General features: G+C 36.4%; 1 long non-coding RNA gene across 1 annotated transcript in view; it reads left to right on the top strand.

Moving 5' to 3' along the window:
* Nucleotides 1–23,991, top strand: part of LOC129045632 (uncharacterized) — a 284,885-nt gene that overhangs the window by 95,061 nt on the left and 165,833 nt on the right. Inside the window, exon 3 of the long non-coding RNA XR_010409827.1 lies at nucleotides 20,047–20,098. This is a non-coding gene — a long non-coding RNA (uncharacterized LOC129045632). The remainder of the gene's footprint in view (nucleotides 1–20,046; nucleotides 20,099–23,991) is intronic.

Raw genomic sequence — 23,991 nt, 5'->3', positions numbered from 1 at the left:
ACACTCAAAATAACCCTCTTGAAGACGTACATGTTATTTACCCCTGTTTTGCACATGAGGAAACTGAGGCTCAAGGATGCCAAATATATTAATAGAGAGCTTGGACAGGAAGAGAAGGGCCAAAAGTGTAGGGCTGGTGAATAGGAGCCTATGAAAGAGTGCCAAGAGTTTTAGAATTTTTAGGGGTCTAATGATTTTAAAATGTCTTAAGTGTTAACTTTTAGGTTTCAGGGTTAGTTAGGCTAAAATGAAGCCCCTTTATTGGACAAAATGTGCTTTAAACTGTTGGTACTCCTTGAAGGGATGTGGCAGCTTTTTAATCATAAAGGGATAGAGACCCCAGGATTTATGCCAATCTCCAATTTATCTAAAAGTCCTCCCACAATTTCAGCATGCTACCAGCACTGACTGTGAATGAGTATGGCTATGAAAATACATAAAGTATGGCTGTGCCATTAATCAGGTGTGATCTTTCAAAGCATCATAAATCACAGTGATCAATGCCAAGTCTCATCTTGATGACTTGGGGACTAAACCCATGGATCAGCCTGACAGAGACAAATAAGAAACTAAATAGGGACGTGACAGTCTGTTAGAGGTAGGAGCTCCCTGTTAGATTTTCAGACATGTCATTTGTGAAAGATGGTGGATAATTTGAAACTCTGTGTGCCCCTCATCTATGATTCCTTATGCTTTTAAGTGGAATTTTGTGCCATTCTTTGCAGATTTTATTTTGGTTTGAAACAAAAAATATCAGTATCCAAGTAATTATTATCAAAACATATGTTACTTCTGCCCACATTTCAAATAAATTTAAATTAAAAGCAAAAGAAAATCTATATTTCCCTTTTTTTGGTGGAATTTTACTTAGAGATTCAATGAGAAATTTTAGATTGATTTCTTAAAAAATATATTTTTTCTGACAATGTAATACTGTCAGTAACTGAAACTTGAAAAATTAGTAACAATATGAACAAAAATATATGTCTGCATTTTCATTGTCACTGTAATACTTGCAAGTGTTCTTATAGATATTAAAATAATTTTAAAATTAAAAAAAAATCTATTTATTAAAAGGTAACAGAATATAATCTGTGGTAGTTGTCAGATGTCTTCCCCATGATACTCAATATTACTTGGAGCATCAGGGTTTAAGAAAACAGAAGCCACTGTATGTGTCTTTGATAATTGAATGAGAGGCATCCATAATTGTGGGACACCAGGGAAGGAAAGGCATGAACTCACTTAGCTTGCAGAATGGGAAGTGGTGGATCTCAGAGCTTACGTTGGAGCTGCTACAGAACTCAGGTATGTCCAGGTGTCTAGCACAGCCGGCTGCACTGAAGTGAGTGATTCCCAAGAAGCCTCATCAGTTCTCACAGCTGCTTGGAACACCTATGTGGATACTTTGCAGAAGTTCACCCTGAAGTTCCTGCAAACTTCACATCGGATATCTCGAGCATGATCTGCCTCCAGTGAATAATATTTTCATCCCTTTCATTTTCCAAAGCTCACATAAGTGACTGCCAGTGGTAGAATCTAACCCTATAGGAAATCATGCAGGAAAAAGGATTCTGGGGAATGTGTTACTAGTCTCTTCTATAGTGCTGAGAAGGTCACTGAAGGTAATGGCAATGATGTTGACAACAGTTAATCCAGCACAGTTCAGGCATCTCATCATTCTATGATATTCTTTTACCCATATTTAAACTTCTGACTACCACCCTCACCACCACCACCAAACCATGATTTTAATGTTACATACCCATGCATATCCCTCATATGACTGAAGCCATGATCACCTTCTCTAGAATAAGGAATGTGTTATGATACCCATCTCTAGGCGATATTCAAACCTTTACTAGCCAAGTCAAATCCCTTTTATTTATTTATTTATTTATTTATTTTTTAGTTTTTTTGAGAGAGAGAGTACATGCTCATGAGCAGGGGTGTAGGGGAAGGGCAGAGGGAAATGAAGAAAGAGACTCTCAAGCAGGTTGCATGCCCAGTGTGGAGCCCTGTGCAGGGCTTCATCTCACAACCCCAAGATCATGACCTGAGCCGAAATCAAGAGTCGGATGTCTAACTGACTGAGCCACCCAGGTGCCCCTCTAATCCCTCTTTTACATCCTGTAACTTAAAGACCAAATAACAGGGTTAGAAGATGAATACACAATATGTTACAAAGTAGGGTAGTAGACTTGTTTGTTTACTTCATACTGATCGAGAGGGTCTGTAAGTGGATCTGATGAAGAGACATCAACCATTACCAGAGATTCTGAACTTTGAGCTTAAAACCCTGATCACCTGGGTTATTTCCTTTGGGGTTGGTTAATGTATTTGCATGCAGGAAGGGGAGTGAACCACTTATTCTGTAACCAGAAAGTAGGCTTTTTAGTCATTAGAGCTTCTTATCAAATGTTTCTGGTCCACCTGAACAAGTAGTAAGGTTGCTTTTCGCCCATGCTTATAAATAGCTATGGTCATGTGACTTGTTTTGAACAATGAAATGTGAGCAGAAATGACATACTTGTAAGCTCTAAAGGTCAGTGCAAGATTTACCATGCACTCTCTCTCTCTCCCATACCTACAAGCAGTATTACAAATACCAGCTGTTTCATGAGGATGATGAATAACAGAACCTCTACCTAGGCTCTGATGGGCAAAAAATGTGTGGGAAAGGGGCGCTTGGGTGATGCAATTGGTTAAGCATCTGACTCTTGGTTTCGGCTGGGGTTATGCTCTCAGGGTCATAGGATTGAGCCCCATGTCGGGCACCGCACTTGGTGTGAGTCTGCTTGGGATTCTCTCTTCCTCTGCCCCTCCCACTCATTCTCTCTCTCTAAGATGGATGAATGAATCTTTTAAAAAAATGTGTGGGGAAAAAGACAGGATAATGATTATAGATAACAATATAAATAGCAACTTTGCTGAAAGATTAGATCTTAATTAGTCCCACAACAAAATAAATAATTATGTGACATGATAGAGGTGCTAGCTAATGTTATAATGGCAGTCATATTGCGATATATAAATATATCAAATCAACATGTTATACACCTTAAACTTGCACAATGTTATATGTTATATATATTTCAGTAAAAATGAAAAATGTGTGGAAGAAACACAGAAACTTTTACTGTGTTAACCAACTGATACTTAGGGGTTTTTATTACTGCAGCCTAACAAATCCCATTCTGAATAATATATCCACTATCAAATCTGTAAGGAAATACAGTATCAAGTTTTAAGGTTCAAAAGTTGTCCAATATTTGGAATGCAAAACTTAATAGAAAATGACCTTAACATTTAATGCAGCTTAGCAAATAGAAGGGTATTGAACTGGTTTAATATGTTTCTGATTATATTAAGGTTTATTATATAGCATATAACTTTTCATAAAATGTCATCTCAGTCGGGATTATGGGGACGTGGAGGGTTAGTAACTCACCATGCTGATGATTTGTCTACATAATATTTGGAAGTGCCCATTTTCTTTCCTGAGGCTTACAAAGATGGTCTGAACTGGTCCATTAGTCAGCATATGCCTGGCCCTGTTCCAGGTGCTTGTAGATATCTTATTCACTTCTCAAAATGAAGTATATCTTTATGACAGCATTTCAGAGAATCCAAAGTATTCTTGATTCTTCAAAATGAGGATGTATAGGTCAGATTAATGGAATGACTTATCTGGGAGAAATATATTGCAATGAAATAAACGAGGAGATACCCAAAAGGGTCAGTCTTAGTTTTTAACAGCTGTGTTACATGGCTTAAATACTTAAGTTTTGAATTCTAATTTTATCTTATAAAAATTGAGGATAATAATAACTACCCCATAAATTTGTTGTGAGGTTTGATCAATGTGTCAAACCATAGTGGTTACTCAAGATATAAGGTGGGTTTTTAATCTTTACCTTTCAAATTTTTATCCTGAATATGCATATCAGATGGTTTGGATCATAGATTTCTTAGTAATTACTTCACAGTTAATAATAAATATGTCCATCCCCCTTGCCCACAGCTTATCACTAGAGCAACATGTTGAGAGTCAATGGGAATTTCTCGCATATGAGTGGCTAGATAGTCTGTAGGCAAGCAATGAGGAAGACATATTTTTCTCTGCTTATACAGGGAAAGGAGGTAGCTGCCCTGCTCTACTCTTGAAAGGATCTCCTTGGAAATGTGATGGTTCCTAATCCTAGCTTTCATTTGATATTATCATTGGCCAAATCCTTTGGTATATTTGGTGTACACACGTATTTATATCAGTTAAATTTTGCAATATATATGTCAATATTTAAAAAAAAGAATGGCTGATTTTCCCAGTGTTCTCCAGTAATAGAAAGGCTTCAATCACCTGAAACCTATGTCACCACCTTTCCTTCTAAGAATCCTATTAACTCTGCTGTTTGACAGAATTAAAAAAAAAAAAAAAAAGTTTTGGGCAGCTGACAGTGTCCAGAAGGTAGTGACGTGTGTCCATGGCACAGGGCAGTAGCTGCAAGATGTTTTCTTCTGAAACTAACTAGAAAGTCGTGGAGCATGAAAAAACCCTTTTCTAGATAATGTGAAATGAAACAGGAAAATACACTCCTATTACTGTCCTACATAAATATCCAAAGGGAACAAAGAGCATCAGTCAGGAGGCTATTGTCTCCCTAATTATGTTCCAAATTGGAAATGGCAACTTGTTTTCTTCCTCACATAATAGTTCTCTAAATAAATTGTCTTCTTCCGCTGTCTGCTGCTCTCTTGAGGATTTGGTTATTTAGAGATAAAAAAGAACTCGTAGTTGTGAAAAACATGGGTTATGAGCCAGCTCCCTGCCTGAGAGAGAAAATGGAAATGAACACTGGGGTTATGACATGTTGAAAGTCAGATACATTTTAGCAATTCATTTGTTGTTATTTGGATACTAGGGAAGCCTTTTTATAAATTTTACATATGTATCTTTTGACTGTTAGAATACTGACTTAGCACACTGTAATGAGGGCTTGCTTCCTGAAAATCACATACAGAATATTTGATAATGTCTCTATCTTAAAGTATTATGGTAGCTCTTCAAAATAAGAGTTTACCTAATGGGGATTTAAGAGAAAATCTTTCACTAGTATTAGTTCATCTTTATCATATACTTATGTTTTCTTTCTATATAGTTTTTTATAAAGAAATATGTATTGGCTTCAGAAAATTTTCAGAATTCATCCTTAAAACTTAATGCTGATTTTTTTTCTTAGTGACTTTCTCTATGAAGTACTTACATGATTTTTTTTTTTTTTTTGAAGACAATATTACTGTGTTTAAGCTTTGTCAGTGAAGTATCATCTCAACTGTAAGGTGAAAACTTCAAGGGTCGATATTGCATGGCTAATCTATCCAAAGTTTACTTGTTTATTTGTTAGATTTTTGGCCCCATATTCACAGAATCTGCTTTTATTCTTGAAAATGGTTATCAACTATTATTACCTTCTATGATTATAGCTAGGATATGAAATCTTTATTATGGTCCAAAGTTAATTTTTTCTGAGTTCAACTGAAAGTGTTTTTAATTTCCTAAGAATTTAAACTGTTCATGTTTTCTGATGTATTGATATGTCCTTAGGAAGGTTTGTTTATTTTGTGTTCTAAATCTTCTTTAAATCTTCTGTATCAAAAGAGATTTGTAGATAGTCCTTGGTAGATTTTTATCTTCATAATACCCTGTCTTTCAGTATAAATGATAACATAATGTTTTGACAAAGTGAAATCAAAAACTAAAGACAGGGGCGCCTGCGTGGCTCAGTCGTTAAGCGGCTGCCTTCGGCTCAGGTCATGATCCCTGAGCCGAAGAGGGATCCTGGGGGTCCTGGGATCGAGCCCCACATCGGGCTCCCTGCTCGGCAGGAAGCCTGCTTCTCCTTCTCCCATTCCCCCTGCTTGTGTTCCCTCTCTCACTGTGTCTCTCTCTGTCAAATAAATAAATAAAATCTTTAAAAAAAAACAAAACAACTAAAGACATATCATAAAACACAAAGAAGTATAAGCTCAAGACACCTTTAAAAGAAAGTTACAGAAGCTTCATTCTCAAGGAAGGTGAGTATATCAGTGTCATTTTCCTGAGATAGATATAACATGGAATATATTGTGATAAGAAATTCAGTAATTGATCTAACATGGTACTGTCAAATAGAAGAATACAAATAATAATTATGTTATCAATTGAAAACCTTTCCTAATTTGGATTTTTTTAAACATATTTTCCTTTTTTTAAAGAATACCTGACTTCCATCCTTCATCAACCACAAGGACAGTTGTCAGGGCTTTGTTTATGTTGAAACATGTTTCCACATGAAAGTATAAAAGCTACCTTTTTTTTTATGCTGGCAGAGAGAATTCTGTGTGTTAAGGACACTTATTTTTTTTTCTCTCCCCCCTGCATATATACAATCCGAGAAGAAGAAAAGCTGCAATCAGTTTAATACTGTGACTGTATTCAATGGTTTTACCAGTAGGGGTCTGCAGAGAGGAAATAATTTGAGAGAAATAATGTTAATCTCCAGCAGTCTTGTCATCTTTACTCCTTTAAATTTCAGCCAGATTAGAGTGAAGAGTTCCAAGGGAGACAGTGGATCAGCTACTCTCTTGGCACAAATAGACTCTGTACCCAACGCAGAAGAAAAGAGAGCTCATCAAATATTAAATATGAATTAGGTTTAGAAGTTTAACAACTGGAAAAAAATGTCTGATCAACAATTTCAGAGTTATTAAGAATTAACAAAATCATATTTGTCCCTCTCCTTCCCAGTTTCAGTTTTATCTTGAAATACAGCCTCTTTCCCCAATTTAGGCTTCTGTTTCTTTTTTCTTTTTTTTTTTTTGACTATGTCTAACAAAGTACCCATTTTTCAAGTCCAGAGTGAAGATTTGGGTTTCTGGGCAATCTGTAACACTTTTTTAGGTGAAATTCTCTAGTTTCAATTCATAACTCATAAAGGAGAATGAATTGTTAAAGATAAGTGGGAAGTATGGCTATTTGTTTGGAATTTGATATATTAAAACTGTACATGACCAGGTGGGAAGTAAGGAACAGTATTAAGAAACATCATTTTTGCTCATAGGTGTTTTCAGTGTTCCAGGTCATAATACATTTACATATAGGGTGGGATGCATGAGAAAGCCTCACTGCATAGTGATGACAGTTGAGATGAAATTCTCTTCCCATTTATTACTCCCAGCTGAGGTATAAGAGATTATCTTATTATTCAGTGAGTATGTAATGACTTACTGTAGATAAGGCATGATGTTTTCATATGAAATTTTTGATCGTCTTCACATCTGGTTAAACCTTTTTAGGTATTATGTCAATTTCACCTTAAACAATAACAACAAAAGAGATGAGCATCATCTTTCTCTGTTAAGCCAGGTATAATGCAACTAATTTGCCTAACAATTGGACTAGGACTATGTTATGTGTTAGAAACTAGAGCACTATCTAAATTTTAATAACAATGGGTAAAATATCAGCAGGCCTAATAACTACTGTAATGGTTATTGACAACTAATAAATGCCTCTTGAATTTCCCTATGGACTGATTTAATTCAGATAGGGTAATACATAAATTTTCTTTCTTCCAGTCCATATGAATACTTAAGGCCAAATATTCATGGAAACAATTAGATGATTCAGGATCATGCCTATATACACCTATATACACCTATATGTCTATAAACACCGTAATGCCTCCTAATGGAAATGCACCTGGAAGGTCACCATAAATATTGTACTATATGTAATTGAAAAAATCTTTATACGAAACAAGTCCAGTGAATTGATGCTAGATTTAGCTCTAGTTGAGAATGTACAAATTAAAATGAATAGATCGGAGAGTTCAGTGTTCAGTTCTTTGCTAAAATATACTTTCTGGTAAGCATTTTAAATCATGAAGGCAAACTCATGTGGAACTCTTTTCTGGTTTTCTTCACATTGTTTTGGTATAATAGATATGTGTACTTCTGATAAAAATGCAGACCTTAAACCTTTTGCTCACTAACCCTGACTATCAGTTGCTGTGCTATTTAGAAGTCACAAACCTTGCCTGTGCTGGAGACTTTTGAGAAAGATCTATTCAGATGTATTTTGGACCAAGAATGTTTTGGTTGATGAATCTGCTGTTTGTGTTCAGAAAATGGTTGTCTGTGTTAAGTTTTATGATAGCAACCAGTGGTGTTAAATCCACATCAGCTGATAAACATTTTTGCTCTTAACAGGGTGGTTTTGATTTTTAGCTTTGTATGAAATGGACCTTTATCCAGATATGTTTCTTAATATAATTGGTTAAATGTATATACAGCTCTGTGTGTGTGTTGTGTTTGTTTGTAAGAGAGAGGCAGACATGAAAAGTGTTATACTCTCAAGAATGAGTTTTGGAAAAAAATTATCAAATTCATTCCATGTGCAGAATATGAAAAAACATAGGACAGATCAGGTTACTGCTTATATATGTCATATGGGCTATGGATTAGCCTCTAACACAGTTGAAAACTGAAAGTTTTGTACTTGATGTTATCTGGGTAGATCTTCATATTTTTATGGATATATATTCACTAGCTTCAGATTCACATTTTATTTCAGAAGAGAAAATTGCAAATTGGTCTTTTTTTTTTTTTTTTGGTCAAGTCAAGTAGATTTAAAAGGAGTTTTTGTAGAACATGGTCTGTAGTTGAACTGGAAAATATATTCCATCTTTCAAATAAATTATAAATTAATCAATATTTGAATAATTTCTGTTAGTTTGAGTTTTTATAAACTATACTGGGAAATGATATATAGTGTCTGAAACATGTTCTATATCACTTGTGATATAAAACTAATAGGATGGAAAATTACTTTGAGAAGAAAGTGAGTTCCACATTAGATAATTGGCTCTTTTTATATAAAATTATTCAATAACTGAATGACAGTTGGGGAATTCAGCATTTATGATGCTGAAATAATATCTCGTTATATAAAAATCTTTATATTTAAGGAAGTGTATTTTTTACTATGTAATTGGAATATTTACATGGCGGCAAGAAGCATAAATTTATCTGAGTGTTTTTTTAAAGTATATTTTATTGGGTATCTCACACATTATCAATTCATAATATTTTAGTTTTTATTGTCACTTTTCTTCCTGGTTTTATGAAAAATAAATTTTTCTCCAATACTAATTTTATCCTGAAATTTTAACAAGTTCAAGGAAGACAGGTTTTGAAATATTTGGGCAAATATAACATTATTTTAGAAAATTGGATGTTCCTTGATAATGTACTAATTGTGTACCTCCCTAAAACAACTGTTTTCAGTTAAATTATTAATTGTATGAATTCTACACACATTGTATGTATATCTATTACCCATACTGAATTTTTATTCAGTGCAATTTTTTGGACAGTTAGTTGTCAATAAATTTGCTTGGAAAATAGGTTGCACTAAGATCATAGTGGAATCTGTCCAGAGATTCTGGTCACAAGTGTGAGAAGCTCCCCCTCCCTTTTCCTTTTAACCCTCCTTTCATTGCCTAGAGTTGATTACATAGTACTGAGCAACTGTCTTTAAGAGTAATCAACAAAATATTGACTCAGTTGATCTTCAAAGGAAGTACTTAACTTCTGTACCTACCCAGTTCAGCTTCTTCCTTTCACCTCAGTCTGGTTCCACTAGTAGTTGATGACAGCTTTCTGACCATCCTGCTATTAATTCCTTCTCTCTTTTGTTGGCTAAAGTCTGTTTTTCCTGGCCAACCTGCTTCTTCTCTATTTCAGTCCTCTTCTCAACTCTCCTTTATCTCTGTTAATTATTACTCTTTATTTTCCTTAAATCCCACCCCTCCTTCAGAATTGACCTTGGTTTATTTTGTCATAGTTTACTGCTTCAGTCTGGAATATGAATGTGCAAGCCAGTATTTTTTGCCTCATTATCTTTCATCTTAAATCCACTTATCAGTCAATAACATTTTCCAGTTATCTAGCCCTAGGTATGAAGAACTTTCACTGTCTTTCCCAATGCTGTGAGTATAAGTATTCACAAATAGCTCATTGGCACTAGAGAAATCCTAATAATGATAATAATAAATGGTTAATATATGTTTAGTGCTTACTTGTGCCAAGTCTAAACCAGGTAATTTATATGGATTTGCTCATATGATTTCCCCCTTCCAACCACATCATGAAGTAGCTGCTACAATTATATCCAATTTTTAGCCTAGGAAATTAAGACTTACCATGATCACCCAGCTAGGAATTGGCAGTCAATGTCTCAGCCAAGATTATTGGTTTCCAGAAGCCACATGCCTATAGGTGGGACCTATGCTCTACGGAGGCAGGGTATCTATTTAAGAGAGAGAGAGAGATATTAAGATCTCCAAACTCTCTTATTGTTTTTAGGAATCCTTACTACATGACCACATCCAAATTCACGCTTCATTAAACAGATAATTATTGATCACCTACTATGTCTCAGGCACTATTCTCGATATTGAAGAAAGCAGTGAGTAAAACTGACAAAGTCATGGATATCATGTTGTTTACATTCTTATGGGAGGGACGGATGATAAAAATATGTTATGTATGATGGAAGTAAATTCTATTAAAAAATAAAGCAGGGTAAAGGGAAAGAGTGTAACTGTGCAGGGGAATAATATTCTTCCTATTTGTCCTTTTTGATAAGGTGACATTTGAACAGAAACAAAAATAAAGTGAGGAAGTAAGCCATGAAAATATCTAGGGAGAGAGAATGCCAGGTGGAAAAAGTAGTAGATGCAGAGATCCTGATGTAGATACACACTGCTTTGTGTTTGTAAGGATAAATAAGCAAAGAGGACCTCCAGGATGGATTAAAATGAGCAAGGGGAGGAAGACTAACAGGGGGAGAGGTTAGAGATGGATTGGGGACATAGGTCGTAGTAAGCTCTTCAGAATTTATTTGGGGTCTCAGGAAACTTCTGAATATATTTGTTGAATTATCTGGATGTTGTGGGGAGAATCAGTGATAGGAAGTAATTATAAAATCCAAGTAAAAGATGCAGGTAGCTTAGGATAAAGTGGTGATGGAGTTGGTAGATAGATAGATATATGTATACAAGTATATACACACATTTATGTACATATATACTTTTAATTGAAATGTAACATACACATAGAAAAGCACATACATCATAAATGTACAGCTGGATGAATTTTTTTAGTGGGCACACTAGTGTAACCAGCTCTCAGATTAAGAAACAGAATATTGGAATCCTAGTAGCCCTCTCATTCTAGTAGCATGCCATTCTTACCAAGAATAAACACTGTTCTTCTAAAATAAGGGTTGGCAAACTGTTTATGCAGAAGATCAGATAGTGAATGTTTTAGGCTCTAAGGACCACAGGTAGTATTTTTATACATATTATTTTCTCCAATTATTTTGATAATAAAATTGTGTATAATTCTGTGTTAGAAATAATATATGCCATTACAATTTGAGAGCCTTGCCCTTCTAATCTTCTACCTTCCAGGATATATAATTTTGAGTCCAAGATCTTTTTTTTTCCCAATTTGTAGGCCCTCATCATGGCACTTTTTGATCCAAAGACTGGACTTTTTCCAAAAATAAATGTTTTCTGTCCTACTCCTCATTCCTACCTATCAAAATAATGAGTGATCAAATGTTTTATAATCCAAATGCTATTCAAACATTGCTCTCATTTTGGGGGAATAAAGCAGTAATTTTAAATTTTAAAGCAACCAGTTTAGGTTGCTCAGATTTCACAGCAGTAACTTAGAGAACCAGATGTCTCTAATGTTATGCCAGAGGCCATCCATTCCAGGACAATCTTTTTTTTTTTTAAAGATTTTATTTATTTATTTGAGAGAGAGAATGAGAGACAGAGAGCACGAGAGGGAAGAGGGTCAGAGGGAGAAGCAGACCCCCCGCCGAGCCCGGAGCCCGATGCGGGACTCGATCCCAGGACTCCAGGATCATGACCTGAGCCGAAGGCAGTCGCTTAACCAACTGAGCCACCCAGGCGCCCTCCAGGACAATCTTGAATCCCGAAATACACTCGACTCACAACCAGTATTTTAAGATAAAATGAGGGCCTGGCTACCAATACTCTTTTGGGCACTTAGAGGGATTCCCTAGAGAAATGGCAACACTCTTCAGGGAGACTAGTAACCATACCTATATGATATATTTGTTGCTCTCTCTCTCTCTAATTTTTTTTTTTTTTTGGCCTGGCAAATAATCTGAGTTCCAAGAATGTATGGGGACAATGACATTATTGTCAGGTGTCCCTATGACTGCAGGTCCAGTGATTTTTTTTTTCTTTCTTTCTTTCTTTCTTTCTTTCTTTCTTTCTTTCTTTCTTTCTTTCTTTCTTTCTTTCTTTCTTTCTATCTATCTATCTATCTATCTATCTATCTATCTATCTATCTATCTATCTATCTATCTTTAATGTAAGCTCTACACCCAACATGGGGCTTGAACTCAGGACCCTGAGATCAAGAGTCACATAGCATAAACTATCTGGCATGGCCCAAGGGCCCAGATAAATGAAGACACTCTTGAGGCAGAAAATTCCAAAGACTGGGTTATCTTCCAGGAGCCAGTCAAGGACCAAACCTTTCTTTGGAATGTGCAGGGCTTGAACACCCTAGACCTGCTGAGTCCATCTCTCCCTGTGTGAAGTTTACATCTAAATTTCAAACAAGGTATCTATCCCTATATTTTCCAAGAAGGATAGCTCAAATTTGAAACTATAATTTTATCTCCTATATGAACGTGCTTTTTTTCCCCTTTTGGTTGAAATTTATGTTGTCGAATGCTTTGTTATTGCAACATTTGAAGACTAGAAAGCTGTATCAGTCACATTTGCTAGGCAGCACACAACCACAAAATCTCTATGGCAAACAGACAACACTGAACATTTATTTCTCTCTCATGAACATGTGAGTTGGCTGTAATTGTTCTGTGTCTGTGAGTCAGGGGCACCTCTGCTTCTTGTGTCTCATTTAAGTACCCAACTGGGGGGGAAGCAGCTAGCTGGGCTTTGTTCTTCTCATGGCTATGACAGAAGCACAAGAGGACAAAGCGTAAGTGCCTAACCATATTTCAAGCCTCCACTTAGGTCACATCTGTTAATCATTGGCTAAAGTAAGTCACATGGGCAATACCAAAGTCTAGGGCTAGGGAAATACATGCCACTTACCATGAGGCTGTGGTAAAGGAATGGATGACTAATAATACTACAAGGGAGAGAATTGGGATGATACTTAATCTACCACAGAAGCTCTGGTAGAATAGAAAAATTCAGAATGGCTTTCAAACCCTGGCTTAGTGACTTAATTGTCATAGTCTGGGTGTAGTCAACATCATCGTTACTTGGTTTTCTCATCTGTAAAAAGGAAATCAAAATAATTACTTAGAGTTTTGTTGTGAGGATTAAAGATAACATGGAAGTGCCAAGCATAGTGGCCTGATAGTAGGTACACAACAAATGGTAAGATTTATTATAATATTAATAAAGACCCATTGTTTTCTATAAGGATAATAATAGCTTATATTTAAGAGTGTTTATTGTATACATGGTGTTATCCTAAATACTTACATAATGGGTATTCTTTTTGTCAGCATTTTCTGGATGAACAAGAGAAGCTGAGAAAAGTTAAGAAATATCCCCAAAGTTAGCTTTCATTTTGTTTCAAACTATTTCAAACCAAGTGGCTAAAAACAGTAATTGTTTATTTAGGTCATGATTTTATGAGCCAACTATTAGGAATGGGCTCAGCTAAATGGTTTTTCTGGATGCATCCAGATTCAGCCGTGTGTCTGTAGTTAGCTCTCTGGTTGGCTGGAACTACCTAGTCAAGAATAGACTTGGCTGTAATGGCTCATTATTCTTCCATGGAGGCTCCCATCCTCCAGCATGAGAGCCTGGGCTTATTTACCTGCTTCCTGGACAGGGTTCCAAGAGAAGAAGTGGAAAACTAAGCTGCTTGAGGCCTAGGCTTCTAACTGGTGCATCATCCCTTTTTACTTCATCCTGTTGACCAAAGCAAGTCATAAGGCCAGCTCAGACTCAAAATAATTGGAAATAGAATGTATCTCTTAAATAAGAGAGAAGCTTTATAGACACATTACAAAGAACATAGATACAAGGAAGAATGAAGGATTATGACCAGTTCTGGAATCTACCAGTGTGCCTCTTGCTACAATTTTCACATTCTTCCCCATGGAAAATACTCTCTTCTTTATTCAAAGATTCCTAAAAGTCACACATGAATTATGACATTATGTTTGAAATCTAGAATATAATTATGATATGTCCAAATGAAACTCATCATATATGGATTCCCTTGCTCCTGAGACTCATGAAATGAAAAATTATCCCACAAGCATCCAGTGTATGGTGTTGACACAGAAATAGAATAACTTCAATAAATACCATTCTAAAAGAGAAAAAAAAATCAGAGGTACATAGCAGTCATTGGTCCATAGCAATTTTAAATTCCAGGTGGGATCTTGGAGTAGTAAGTATTCTTTGATTAAGGTGAGGTTATACTCCTTGGGAAGTGGTTTCCCATTGTTCTTCATGGCTCTTGGTTCTACCTTCGGGATTATTGACTGCCCTCTAGGACATCTTTCCTTTTTCAGTGTCCTTCCTTAGACCTATAAAATATTTTGTCAGCCAGCCCTAGAAATTTGGGAGCCTGGAGGCCTTTTTGTTTCCTCTTTAGAAACAGCAATAAGGATAATAATAGCTTATAGTTGTGTGGGAGTAAAATCATTCTCTTTTAATCCAGGTTGATGTCATTTTTACATATAAAATTTCTTCTAAATTACTGTAGACTATGAGTTTGATTTGTGCCCACTCCATTTATTAAAAAGGTATACCCATGATTGTTTTCAAGACATGCCTCTCTATCGATAGGCTTATTTACTGTCACTTTGGGATTGGGCTTCTGTGAAACCATCTCCTTAAGAATCTGAGGAATAGTTTTGTCTGTTTGAGAGTCTGTTTGACAACATATTAATTCTTTTAGATTTCTTAAGAAAGGGTTTTGGAGTTATACTCTTGAATGGATCTTTTTTCTTCAGTCCTCATTATACGTAGAAGATTTTTACTGACTGGGAAGACTGAAGATAAACAATTTTTTACATCCCAGAAAATTATGTCCCCTCTGTATTCCCTCAAAATTCTCCTTGCAGACTGGCCAGTTCTTTATTTAGCCCATTTCCTTCTTCCTGTACCTATATGTAGCTAGGACCAACCAGCTGACATTTCCACATTTTGTGGAGCTCTCTAGAGCCAAAATCCAAAGTTAATTATATACATTTGTCATCTTTCATGTTCCTGTAGGTAATACTTTTGTTTATTATTTTATTCTAAGAAACACAGATTACCATTTTTTCTTGGGGAGTGGGAGAGGGAGAAGCAGGCTTCCCACCGAGCAGGGAGCCCGATGCAGGGCTCAATCCCAGGATCCTGGGATCATGACCCAAGCTGAAGGCAGACGCTTAACGACTGAGCCACCCAGGCGCCCCAGATTACCATTTTTCTAACCTTCAATAACAATTTGCTTTATTTCCCCCAGCATTTGCTAAGAGTTTGTTTGCCATTTTTTCAGCCTCTACTTAGTACTCACTGCCAATGGCACTTATTTTAGATTTTTGTCATGGCAGCACCTCAATTCTAGGAACCAATTATTTCTGCATCAGTTAGTTTTTGCTGTTTAAAAAAATCACAGAATTTAGTGGCTTAAAACAATAGCCTTTTTTTTTAAAGTTTTTTAGCTCATAATCCTGCTAATCATTAAATTGGGCTGGACTCAGTTGAACTTGTGTCTGTAGTCAGCTGCCAGGTCAGTTGGGGGCTGCTTAGTATAAAATGGCCTCAGCTAAGGCTACTCATCTTGGACCATGTGTTCTCTCATCATCCAGCAGGATAGCCTGGGCTTGTTCTCATGGTGACTGCTTAGAGTTCCAAGAAATTGAATAAAGGCAAGCAGTCTTTGAGACCTCGAATTTCAACCAGTACACTTTCACTTCTGTATTATGTTGACCAAAAGAAGCTATAGGGCCAGCCAAGATTTAGGAGAAGGGAAAACAGACTTAGTTCTTGATGTGAAGAGGTGCAAAGTAACATATTAAAGGGCACAGATAAAGCAAAGAAGGATTTAAGGCTCTTTTTGCAACATACCGTACTATACCGTATCTCACTATCAGTAAATCTTGTTACAATTACTGTTTTCTCAAGAAACACAACAGAGTAATTATTATTCCTTCCAGAAAGGATGACTGTGGTCTCACCAAAACTTCTCCGCTTCCTTGGGGATTTACCTTGACTTTCTGACCTACACATGTTAGCATTCTACTGCTGATTCTCCTCAGTAGTCTACTTGTTTCGGTAGGCAACTCCCAATATGACTCTTGCCTATCTGCCCATCTCCAGCTCTGTGCAACTCTACCTGGTTGGATCTAGACCTGTGGACTTAGTTCTGGAATGGCCTATGATGCTTCATCCACCTCATAGTCATCATTACCATCTGTCAGCCTGTTGTTGGAAGGGATGCCCACCTACCTAATCTCTGCAAGTCCTGTCTCAGTGGTGAACAGTCCAAAGACCTCTTTTCTCTTCATGTACTTCCTTCTGATTAGCTCGGTGATTGGGGTTTTCCCATGAATGACAAGTTATTTAAACAAATAAAATGTGTAAAATGTGTAATGTATTTAAAAAAATTTTATAATCTGAAGGGGAAAATAAGTCTAACTTTGATGATTGAGGGTCTTGTATTTTGTCAAGGTGATTATTCTACCTCAAAATTTCCTTCATTTAACATTTTTGCTTAAAGATACACGGGTGGGATTGAATCAATGTAAGGTAACAGGGCTTCCAAAAAAAAGTAGAAATCACCTTTATTATGTATTTTGTATAACAAATAAGTAATTTATCTACAATATAGTTAATTAACAATTCATTTGTTAATAATTAATTGACCTAACTGGTGGTAAATTTTCTCAACACTCCACAGAAGAGTCATGTTGATTTCATGTAGTGGTAGAAGTTTTTGCAAGAATGATTATCTGCTCTACCAGCTACACAGTGAACCCAGTGATGCAACCATTTATATATAAACATATTGTGAGAGTTGCTTCTCTGGAGAAGCACCCTGAGCTGAGTGATTCACCCGTATTTTAGCTCTATAAGAAGATTCAGTAGGAATGACGTGGCACTTCTGATACTGAGCACCTCTATTGGGCAGAGTTTATGAGTACTATCTCAGAAGGGACCTACATTCATCTATGCTTATTTATCCATGCAATTTCTTAGGCATTTAAAAAATAGCTGTAGCAACTGCTTATATATAACTTTGATATAAATAGTCTTGAGTCTAATCTTCTGTGGTTAGGGTAGCATCTAGTTTCACACCATGTATATACCCCATGGAGACAGTAATTAAAATAGGCAAAACTTGTTGGAGATGGCTTTCTTCAAAAACTAGCCATGTAGAGAAAAGGAATAGAGCCCCTACCCTCTCCAGTGGTGTTAACTCCATGAGTTTTGGTTAGCCAGAAGAAAGATCATATGGGATAGAAATATTCAAGTAATATAATACAAGTGGAGGATCCTATTTTTCCTCCTACAGTGAAATAAAACTTGAGAAAGTTTACTTGAAAGATATAGTTGAAGGCACTCAATATTTATTGAATGATTGATTAATAACCTCCCTTCCGAGATTGTATGATAATTGACCTTATTTTAATGATTGTGAGAACTGCATTTTTTTTCTACACTGATGAAAATGGTGAGGAGGATAAAACAGGGTTATATCTATCTGATATGTGTGTGTTACCTACTTGTTAGCAGTTAGGTTGTCTCTGAGCTCTCTGACAGCTGAGGCCATTCTATATTGTAACATTCATATAAAAATGGTCTGAACCCTCATATCATGTATATAGAAATCTTTTAAATCTTTACAGTATCTCCCATGATTTTTGAGGAGCTTTTTTGATAATGTTGTGAACAGTGGTAGGAGAAAAGTTTTCAATAGTGTCTATGAAAAATAGAAAAGAGAGTGGACTGAGAAAACCAGAAGGATTTTCAAGCAGGTATGAAAGTCCCTGTAGAGTTTATACACACTTGGATTCATCAGTTATCTGCTCGCTTCACTTCTATCAGGCTACTGAAGAATACACAATCTCACAAATCCATTCAACTTTAAAACTCACAGCCTGTAACTTTAACTGTGATTAATCCAAGTGTGTATAAAGTCTATAGGGAAATTAGCAAAACAAATACTGATTTTAAAATAATGATTGTAGGGGCACCTGGCTGGCTCAGTGAGTAGAGTGTGCAAGTGTTGATCTCAGGGTGATGAGTTTAAACCCCACATTGGGTGTGGAGCCTACTTAAATAAAATAATGGTTGCAAATTACTTTTTTTGAGATTCCTTGGCTTTCAATAAGAAGTTCTACATGAAGAAGTCTCTAGGATTGCTAACCCAATTCCATTTTAACAGAAGCCTCCAGGTAACTTTGGAAGCAAACTATTTGTTTCAAAAAAGAACACAAAAGTTGAAGCCTAAGTACCTGTACTTAAGCCCAGAAATTGTTGTAAATTAATGTAAGGCTTTAGTTACTTTACTACTTTGATTCTCAATTCTTCAGTCATTAGTAAGTTTGCTTTTTGTTCTTTTGTGTTTTTATGGGTAGTTCTTTTCCAAAAAAGATATGGAATGTACTTGACAATGTTCAAATAAGGTTTATTATTGAAGGTACAGAATACCAAAGGCCACACATCCATTGGAATGGAGAGTAAAATCACATTGTACTGGGCGCCTGGGTGGCTCAGTTGGTTAAGCAACTGCCTTCGGCTCAGGTCATGGTCCTGGAGTCCCTGGATCGAGTCCCGCATCGGGCTCCCTGATGGCGAGGAGCCAGCTTCTCCCTCTAACCCTCCCCCCTCTCATGTACTCTCTCTCATTCTCGCTCTCTCAAATAAATAAATAAATCTTTAAAAAAAATAAAATAAATAAAATAAAATCACATTGTACTTAAGAACTATTTAAAACTCCATTTTGTGTTTACTTGTGAATAATTAATCTCTGATTTTTTTCATGAGTCATAAAATAATTTTGAGATGATACTGAATTTAAATTAAAAAATTTGCAAATGAAAACCACAAGAATCCTTTATAGTTCACACACACATATACATGCACAGTATAGGTGATGAAGAGTATTCCTCCTCCATAAAATTAAATAGTTTCACTAAGAATTTTATCCTAAAAGGAACAAATATACGTATGTGTGTATATATATGCAAATTGGCCTTTACTTACTTTAAATAAAAAATAGCTTGAATTTTTGGTTGATTCATGGATTTAAAGGATTTAAAGTATACCATTACAAAGCCAAGAAATTATCCCATTACAAAGCCAAGAAATTATTAAGCAATGTTTTTGAGAATTGGTAATGTTACAGCAATATATATTTTTTAAAGCCCCCAGTGCAATATTTAGCAAATCAGTATTTATTTTGGAATAGTGGTAAGATAGTCAATTACACATTGGAAAAACATGTATTTTAAGTATATAAGTTATAGAAATTGCTAATATACCCACTTCAGTTTGAGCTCTAGTGGAAAGTCAATGCTTAGAAAATGCAAAAGGGGAACAATTACTAAAGCAATTATTTTCAATGTCTAAGACATTACATGGTTATATTTTTGAAACCAAAACTGTATGTGGATAACTTTTTAATTTTTCTAGCAAAAGCTAGATATACTCCTAAAATAAAGTTGCATATGATTTACAAATATATCCTCATTCATCTGTGTTCTCTGGTCTTTTATCGATAGTCAGTAAAACATTAAGATTTTGAAACTTAACATTGAAGAATAGTTCAGCCCTAAAATGAAAGCTACTTTAACATGAATTCCTTTCAGCTCATGAAATATTTGTTTTGTTTCATGCATATTAGTGCATTGGCTTCTCTCCTTGAGTCTCCAATATGAATTTTAACAAAATTTGAACATTTCTTTTGCAGCATGGAATCTGAGGAGCAGAATAAGATGGTGGCATGAGCAGAGACTTCTAAGGTAGGCAGACCTCCCTTACCACCTCAGCCCAGGCTGCTGATTGACATTCTCTTATATCAGACCTCAGGGCAGTATCTGGTCAAAATCCTTATTCGTCCAAGTAATTCATCCAGTAAATAAATGTTTCTTCTTATCTATCAACTGTAATGGAAGTGTGCTATCAGAACAATTACAAGTCTTACAAAGTTTAACCAGAAAGCCTAGAAGTGTACAGTAGAACTTGTTTAAAGGTGTTGCCAAAGGTGCATCAAGGTGAACATGGCTCTTGTCTTTTGGTGAGGACACAACAGAGGGTATCCTGAACAGGAAAAAGATGCCTACCTCTGGAGGTATGAAGGTGACTGTCCAGCACTCATGGAGGTCATAAAAAAGCTCAGGAAAAAAAATCAGAAATTTGTGAGATTCCTTAAGGCATGAAGCAATATGCTTCTTCTGAGAAGAATCAACTGCAGTTCGGATTTGGTGTGGACTCAGGCCTTCACTCAGATCAGGAATGAGGGCAATTCACTTCAGATGGGAAAACAGTGAAGCACTTTAGAGAATTAATCTCTCAGTTTGCCCTGCTGGTACATTGTACATCCTCTTTGGGTTTACAAGGTTCTGTCTAGGAAAGATAGAATGTAGCACGTCATAAATATGCCTGCAAGAATTGGTACATAATGTCCGACATATTCAGAAATGGAATCCAGACTCTTAATTCCGTTGACCATGATGGCTTTCCAGTTAAATGTTGTAGCTGATTTTTATGTACCTACATAGACTTACATGACAAGTATTTGTCTCAATTTTATGATATGCACTGGATATCAAATTAAAAAGGACAGCAACCTTGAAACTGCCTTTTGTAGCTTATTTGGAAACCTATTTTCTTATGTAATCACAAAGAAGGAAACCTTTTATAATTTGACTAATTGTAATAGTAATCTATCCTTTTCAGAAAAATGCCTTTGTCAGATATACCTAAATATACCTAGTCCTCTCCCCATAATTCCTAGAACAGGTAACAGGTTATACTTTGATTCTTCCTGAATAAGTATCTGATTATACTATAATATACAAAATATATAATGTATATATTAGTTATATAGATAATATATACATATTAGCCATTTCTTAATAAAGAGCAAATCCATTGTAATATTTACTGATACCTTCACAAGTTTATTTGTGAAAACAAACAACCCCAAACTCTTAGTGACTTAAAACTGGAAAGATTATGTATTTTTTACCCTACATGTCCTTTTCAGTTCAGTGGGGGAAGAACGCTCCTTCATGTTGTCCTCACTAAATGAACAAGCTGATGGAGCAGCCACTATTTGAACACTGTCTTTCACTCTGGTGGGAGGAGGGCGAGTTACAGTGAAATACGTAGCACATTATTTCTGTTAACATTTTATTGGCCAAAGTAAATCATATAGCCATGCCTAACTGCAGTGAGGGAGGAAAGTGCAGTCCAGCCAGAACCTTGGTTTTGGTAAAATCCCCGATGACTCTCTCAGAGACAACTTGGCAAATCACTCAAACAATGCATAGCTCTGACCTGGCAATTTCGTTTCTAGGAATTTATACTGTGACACAAGCATGTTCATTTCTGTGTTATTTGTAATAGCAAAAAGTAAAATCCTCAGGAAAGGTTTCTGGTTAAATAAATTCATGTTAAACTCATTCATTTGGTTACCTTAATAGCCTTTAAACAATGAGTGGGATATATTTGAATTAACATGGACATTTATTTTATTTTTATTTTTTAAAGATTTTATTTATTTATTTGAGAGAGCGCACATGAGAGGGGGGAGGGTCAGAGGGAGAAGCAGGCTCCCAAGGAGCAGAGAGCCCGATGCGGGACTCGATCCCAGGACCCTGGGATCATGACTTGAGCCGAAAGGCAGACGCTTAACCATCTGAGCCACCCAGGCGCCCAATGTCCTTTTCTGGAAAGGAAGAGGCTTACCAAGGACAAGGGCCTGAAGAGAAAGTTGTGCCTCCTGCTCTTGCAGTGAGCTGAGGGTGCATCTATTCACTGGCAGGGCCAAGAGGTAATTTTGCCTTTGCATAAACAAGGTGTGCTTTGCTGTCTCAGGTTAGATGGTGTGCTGGGGTGGGGGTGGGGGCATGGAGTACGGGCGTTCTTGCACAGTATATCCACAGAGGGCTGTCCTCTAGTTGGTGGCAATAGCTGTTCTTTGCCAGTTTTCTTTTCTTTTTTTTTTTTTTTAAGATTTTATTTATTTATTTGAGACCGAGAGAATGAGAGAGAGAGAGCACATGAGAGGGGGGAGGGTCAGAGGGAGAAGCAGACTCCCCGCCGAGCAGGGAGCCCGATGTGGGACTCGATCCCGGGACTCCAGGATCATGACCTGAGCCGAAGGCAGTTGCTTAACCGACTGAGCCACCCAGGCGCCCAACATGGAAATTTATTTTAAGAGAATATTGTTAATAAAGTGTATGTGTGATGGTGGTGGCGGTAGTTGTGGTGTTTGTGTGTGTGACTGTGTGTGTGCACACGTGTGTGGGCTCATACATGCAAATCACTTAGAACAGTGCTTGACAAAAATAATAATAGTAGCTAACACTCATATGCAATTTATCATAGATAAGGCAGTCTTCTATACGTTGTAAGTCTTAAGTCATTTGATACAACAATCATTTGAAGTGATATTATTCTCAATTTTCAAATGAGGAAACTTACAAATAGTATCTGATTGAACAATTTCTAGAATGATATTTAAGAAATTGTAATGAGTGTCTTTGGAGAGTGGTTCTGAGATGTAGTGTTTTTTTTTTTTTAATTCAATATATTGCTTTCTGTTGCTTTTAGAATTTTTACCATGATCACATGTTATTTTAATAGTAAAGCTCTGGTAATATGAATAGATGCCATGACAATGAACCAAAAGGAGCTGACTCATTCCTGCTAGAATGTATGTATTCCTCTGTACCTTGATGAAGTGAATTTTTTTCTAGTAGGGAAAATACTTAAAGACTGAAACTTTCAACTCCAATTCTTCCCTTTGTCATAGTTAAGCAAAGACTGAGCTAGCTGGTTGTTCTTAATACCGTGTTATGTATTTGCATGTGATGATCTGTGATAGGCTTGATTATTGTCCCTATTTTCTCTTTCTGGATTCTGCATTCCTGTACTGTTGTCATCAAGCTTGACTAAGTGACTGGCTTTAGAAGTGGTGTGTACTGCTTTGAAGCAGAGTTCTGAAGAGTCGTTGTGAGGCTATAGTCTTGGTCTTTTCTCTCTGTGGTGGGAAGGGCAATGTCCAGACAGGGGCTGGGCTGCTTCTGGATCTTGGGGTGAAGAGATCATGAAAAACAACTGTAGAAAATATAACATGAGTGAGAAATTAGAAGTAAACTTTGTTGGGGGCGCCTGGATGGCTCAGTTGGTTAAGGATCCGAATCTTGATTTTGGCTCAGGTCATGATCTCGGGGTTGTGAGATCCAGCCCCGTGTTGGGCTCTGTGCTCACTGGGGAGCCTGTTTAAGATTCTCTCTCTCCCTCTCCCCCTCCTTCCCCCACTCCCACCCCTGCTCTTTCTCTCTAAAAAATAATAAATAAACCTTGTTGTGTCAAGGCATTGAGAATGAATCATTTACTACCATGGCATAAACCAGTAAAAGTAAAAATACACGGACCTCAGAGAAATTATTAAGAAAGCAGAATTGGAGAAAGTATACTTTCTAACAATCCTCTGGGATCAGGATTCTGGGACATTTTAGCCTTTTGTGCTTTTTGTTATTTTTGTATTACAGTATTAGCTCTTGGAACTGCTTTACCTGAAGTTCTCTATTACTTGTTCTCTTGGAAGAAGAAAAATGTGTATTGTTCCATTGCTTTCATCTTGGCAGGCTAGGAGTGGAAGACTTGTTACACAATTTCAATT

Source organism: Mirounga angustirostris, unplaced genomic scaffold, assembly GCF_029215605.1.
Source record: "Mirounga angustirostris isolate CCGP_5_RB_7025 unplaced genomic scaffold, mMirAng1.0.hap1 SCAF_3, whole genome shotgun sequence".
In the NCBI taxonomy this organism is placed as follows: Eukaryota; Metazoa; Chordata; class Mammalia; order Carnivora; family Phocidae; genus Mirounga; species Mirounga angustirostris.
The sequence above is the reverse complement of the archived record's forward strand: the minus strand, read 5'-3'. Positions and strand labels throughout refer to the sequence as shown.